General features: G+C 40.3%; 1 non-coding gene across 1 annotated transcript; it reads left to right on the forward strand.

Moving 5' to 3' along the window:
- The first annotated feature begins 5,462 nt into the window (after nt 1-5,462).
- On the forward strand, nt 5,463-5,569 carry LOC146921953 (small nucleolar RNA R71). Its single transcript, XR_015013046.1, has one exon. It is a non-coding gene; the product is annotated as a small nucleolar RNA R71 (small nucleolar RNA).
- Nucleotides 5,570-6,000: the final 431 nt, after the last annotated feature.

Consider the following 6,000-nt stretch of genomic DNA (forward strand, 5'->3'; position numbering starts at 1 on the left):
AGTCGAAAGCTATGGTCAGTAGTCATTCGATCTCACAAAATCATGTTTATATTTGATCAGGATATAAAAAGCAGTAAGAACAATTGAATTGAATGAAAACTAGAATATCATTAAAAAGTAATAGAGTTTCACAGCAACATATGATCAATTAGGGTTACATAGGTTCATCTCCGACCTAATCTCTAAGAGATTTAGCTACTCATAATTGAGTTTACAAATAGCATAATCAATGAAAGAATTAAAACATACATAAACTGGGTTAGAGATGATGAAATCCTCTCCGCTGCAGCCTTCTGGGTGTTAAAATCGCACTTTCGTTCTCCAAAATTGTAACCCCCGTTCTTCAGATTGAGTGCAGTATTTATAGAAGTCATGGGCCTGACCCATCAAAATCGCGCCGCGCCATGTATATAGGCGTGCCGCGATTTCCTCTTTACAGGAAGTGTGTAATTTTGCTTCAAAAATCGCAGCACGGCTTGAAATTGGCGTGGCGCGATTTCCTTCGAACAGACTTCAAATTTTAAGCTTTTTGCACTCCAGAATAGTATAAATTGCATGAGAACTCTATCAAAATGTCACAATAAGTCCCTAATATTACGTAATGACAGGATGTCATCACAACCCCAAACTTAAACCATTCCTTGTCCTCAAGGAATTTGCTTGCAACAGTGACAAACGACAGTAAAATAACAGTTACCTGACAAAACGATAGTACCCAAAAGTTCATTCTCCTTCTAGCTAAAGATGAGCTAGTTTGACTTGTTCGCATCCACCAGTTCACAACTCCACGCATCAATATGAAATAGGGTTCTACCAGTCGACATGCAGGTCTACATATTACCATACGCTTGAAAAGTTTCTAAACATCAATCAAAGTCAATATCATTACACACTTTTGAGGTCTTTAGGGTTATAACGGGGCTTAGGTGAAAGGTGGGATATATTTGGATAAGTAGGCTACACAAAATTTGAGTTAGGCATTCCTACGGAAGTTAAAGCACAAAATTCAATCCTTCATTCATTCACCTTGTGGAAATACAATCAATGCAAAGGTACTAGAGAATATTTTTAACATTTAGGGACTCTCGAGTTTGAAGTTACTCGGATTTTCAATGTTTTGTCCCTTTTTCATCATTCAATTTCTTTTTTTTTTGATACACCATTTTTGTGTGTATTTTGCATGACAATTTCATATTTCTTTCATTTTTGTTCTCTTATTCTCTAGTACCCCCACCCCAAACTTAGTTGGTTGCAAATTCCAATAGCAACCCCAAACTTAATCTTTAGCAACATACTACAATGCCTTAACTCAGAAAATACATTAAGGGGCAAATCCTAAAAGTCTCTAGGCTTGTAATGTAGTTTGTCACCGAACAAAAAGTTCTAATCCTACCGGCTCACAATTGGTTAAGAAAGGATAAATTCAACAAATTAAAACAGGGTAGGCTTCAAAAAGGCTCACAGGACCAAGCACTTTTGCCTCAGTGTGTAATTGACAAAGACCAATCAATAATAGAGAAACAATGCAAGTTCTAGAAATGTAGTTGCATGGAAAACTAATCTAAATATAAGTAAATTGAAAAACAAGATTTGGCAATGAACCTTATGGCTGAGATTTCTGGGAGTATGCGACTACCTAGCAACGCCGTACACTTCGCCTTTGAATCAAGTCACCCCTCCTTTAGAACTTTTGGAATACCGTTTCATCAAACAACTGTTACTAAACTGGAATAGATCACATGAAACAAAACAAATTCATTAATAATAAACAAGTGCAGGAGCAATTACAATAGGGAAATAAGTTCAATGGACTTCGACATTAAAAAGAAAATAAAGAAAATACATCAAAAGAAAAATGACTGAAAATAAAATACAAAGCAGAAAATGCTAATCCATCAGTAGATCAGCCCATGTTCACATCATCATCCGAGTGTCCAGCCCCTGGTGTCCTCAATCCTTCAAAGATGCCATCCCCTTGATCTTGCTTGGTGGCATTGAAATCGTCAGTGATTTCCCTCCTCAGTTTCTCAACCCAACACTCCTCCGGCGGTTGAACATTCAGCAATGCATTAAGGGCTTCAGGGCTGAAATCAATGATCTTGCCCCAAACAAAAGATTGAAAGGGTGTATCGGAAACCCGTGCATTTGCAAAGAATTCGACGATCACGGTTTTGTTGTTCGCTTCATCGATCATCTCATTCAACTTCGTCCACCCTCTCCTTCGTAACTCAGCCTCAAAGAACGGATAATTCACAAGCTTTGTGAATTCAAACTTCCTCTCCCCCACAACTTCAAAACTTTTCATGGCTTTGTGGAACTCTTGGGCGGTCATTGATAAATTGAATGGCGTTTTCGGGTGGTTCGGATGCGGTACGAGGGCGTTTGGCTTTGCTTGTGGATGGCTTGGGGTTGGTGGCTTTCTTTGAGCGGGTGTTTCGTGGATTGGAGGCCATTTGTGGTTAAGGAAGATGGTGAAAAGGAAGTTTTGTGAAGTTTGGGAAAGTTGGGAATGATGGTGGTTTTATAGTGGTTTGGAGTGATGAATTGATGATAGGATTGTGGGTAGATGATGTTTAGGAAGTGAAAAAGGGGATGAAGATGAGAAAAATTCGTGAATGGAAGTTTAGGGAAATTTTTGGTAGAGAAAAGTAGGAAGAATGGAATGAAAATGATGATGAACAGTGAAGGATTTTATAGGCCTGTTTGGGCAAAATCGCGGCACGCCAAAATGCAAGGCGCGGCGCGATTTTGGGTTGTAACGGCTAGAAACGGCTAGTTTTGCAACGGTTGGTAGGTGGTGGGTTTATAACGGCTAGTTTTTGCAACGGTTGGGAAGCTTTGAAGCAAAATCGCGCTGCGGCCAAATACAAGGCGCGGCGCGATTTTATTAAAACAGGGGGTTAGGCTATCTGCTCTTGAAAATCGCGCTGCGGCCATATATAGGCGCGGCGCGATTTTGGTCAAACAGGGAGCATTCTTTGCTTCCTCAGGCCAAACATTTTGTTTTCTTGAAAAATGCCTGAGTTCCTTGAATTTTTGAAAAACTTTTGAGGAGAGAATCATGCAAGACATCAGTACCTTGCATGATTTTCTTGGCAAGAGGTATCTTTGAACAAATTTTTAAAACTTTCCTGCCTTGTATTAAAATAAAAGAAAAATATTTTTGTGTTTTTATTTTTTTAAAGCAATAAAATCATACCTGAAAAATAAATAGTGGGTTGCCTCCCACTCAGCGCTTCTTTACCGTCACTAGCTTGACTGATAACTATCCCTAAGGATCATTTGATGTGGCTCCCTCTTCATTGTTTGGGAGTCCTCCTTTACGGTACCGTTTCAGCTTTTGTTCCTTACCCTTGAAAGTTCCTTGTGCACCAGACTTCCTTAGGCCCACAGCTTCATCAACAGGCTTGTTTCTTGCCAACCCTTCGTCATAGTACCTCCTAATTCTTTCTAAAGTATCAGAGAGAGTTGAAAGCATACACCATTGAAAAGCAGCCGGCCCGTTATGCATCCCATAGGGAATCCTCTTATAAGCCAATTTACCACCTGGACCAGTGGTAGTAGTCTTTATTTCATTGTTACCAGTCGTCAATCCCCCATACTTGTTGTCACGGATGTCTCCTGATGATTGTTGTTTCATCTGTTCTTTGCTTACTTCCAGTTGCTTAACACCCTCTATCATTCCAACATCTTCAATCACTTCTTGTCTATCTATAGATTCCACACTTTCCACCTCCTTAGATTGAATAGGTTGAGATTCAAGGGTTTTATCTTCGACTGTTTCTTCCACAACGTCAATCCGGTAACACTTGGGATTCTCATCTTGGTGCTTCATTGCCTCAAAGATATTGAAGACTACCTGCTCCTTATGAAACCTCAACATTAGCTCTCCACGTTCAACATCAATCAAAGCACGACCAGTTGCAAGGAAAGGTCTTCCTAGGATGAGTGGCATGTCTTCATCTTCAGCCATGTCTAGGACAACAAAATCTGCTGGAAATACCAAGTCATTAACCTTGACTAGCACATCTTCAAGTACACCGAAAGGATAAGAGATTGACCGATCAGCTAAAGTAATGGTCATTCTTGTTGGTTTTGGTTCCCCACACTTAAGCTTCTTCATCATTGAAAGAGGCATCAGATTTATACTTGCTCCCAAGTCACATAAAGCTCTTCCAATGTCTACCGGTCCAATGGAACAAGGGATAGTGAAAGCACCAGGATCCTTCAACTTAGGTGGCAGCTTCTTTTGAAGAATAGCACTACAATTTTCAGAAAGTGCTATGTTCTCATCATCCTTAGGCTTCCTTCGTTTGGTTAACAAGTCTTTCATGAACTTAGCATATAACGGCATTTGATCAAGAGCTTCGCCGAAAGGAATGTTCACCTGAAGTTGTGAGAAAAGTTGCATGAACTTCTTGAATTGGCCTTCATCCTTTTCTTTCTTCTTTGAAAGGTGAGGGTATGGAAGCTTCACATATGATGGAACAATCTGTGGTTTATCTCCATCTTTCAAAATTTGACTCTTCGACTTCCTCAAGATTGAATCTTCATCAATTAACTTCTCACTTTTTTCTCCCTCTATTTTTTTCTTCCTTTCGTTTTCAACTACTCCATTATCATTTTATTTTTCAACTACACCGTTCTCCTCCACCTCAACTACATCATCAACCTTCTTTGGAGCTTTAGGAACTAAAGGTGTCAAAACCTTTTTGCTCCTCAATTCAATAGCATTACAAGACTCATTCTTAGGGTTATCTTTAGTGTTACCTGAGAATCCGCCTTTGTTTTGTTCAGCCAATTGCTTAGCCAATTGCCCCATTTGAGTTTCAAGCATCTTCCTAGAAGCTTCATTGTTCTTTCTTTCAGCTTCTTGACTCTTCTTCATCTCTTCAAAGTTGCCTTGAGTCATCTTCATGAAGTTCATCATAGTTTCCTCAAGAGCTGATGGCTTCCTTTGTTGTTGTTGAGGAGGAGTGAGCATCTGAGAGTTCAAAGCATTGTTATTTGAGTAGCTTAGATTGGGATGCTTGTTGATGCCTGAATTGTAGTATTGATTCTGCCTTTGATAACCTCCCATGAAGTTAGCTTCTTCATTTGACCCTTCTGGAACACATTCACCGTTGGGATGTTCTTCACCACATAAGTCACACTTGATTGCAGCTACTTGTTGTTGTTTATGGGCCAAAGTGAAGCCTTGAAACTCCTTAGTTAGAGCTTCGATTTGTTTGTTCATAGCTGCTTGGTTCGCAAGGATAGCAGTTTGTTCACTCACCCCAAACACTCCTCTTTCTTTCTTTTTAGCTTCAGCACGATACTCATTTCCAGCCATGTTTTCTATCAAAGCTTGGACTTCATGATCAGTTTTGCTCTTGAGACTACCTCCCGCGGAAGCATCTAAGAACATTCGAGTGTTTGGTGTTACCCCCTCAGTGAAGATTTGGAGGTATTGCTTCTCGGTGAATTCATGATTAGGGCATCTCTTGAGAAGCAAATTGAATCGCTCCCAAGCATCATACAATGATTCACCTTCTCCTTGCTTGAAGTTAGAGATCTCCATCTTCTTGTCCCAATACTTAGACATAGGGAAGTATTTCTCCAAGAACTTCAGCTCTAACTCTTCCCATGTTTGGACAGTCCCGTTTGGAATTGTTAGCAACCAATCTTTTGCTCTTCCCGTCAAGGTGAAAGGAAATAGCCTTAGCTTCTTTTGTGCTTCAGTCACGGTGGCTGGTTGCACACAAAACTCGCAGGTTTCAGCAAAACGGCTCAAGTGTTCATGAGGACTCATAGCTTCAGTCCCATCGAATTGCTTGTCCCTCAAACCGTTGAGGACAGTTGTCTTGATGTCGAAAGCTACAGGGTTAGCTGGTTGAAAAGTGTGGGTCAGTTGACCGCGATGAGTGGCTAACCCGTAGTCTCCTAGCTTAGGTCTCGGTGGTACAACTCCTTCTCCTTCCATAGTTGCAGATTTAGGAGAAGAGATTGTTTCAGATTCAC

Source organism: Medicago sativa, chromosome 5, assembly GCF_051527215.1.
Source record: "Medicago sativa cultivar Bolivia chromosome 5, Bolivia_mono, whole genome shotgun sequence".
Classification (NCBI taxonomy): Eukaryota; Viridiplantae; Streptophyta; class Magnoliopsida; order Fabales; family Fabaceae; genus Medicago; species Medicago sativa.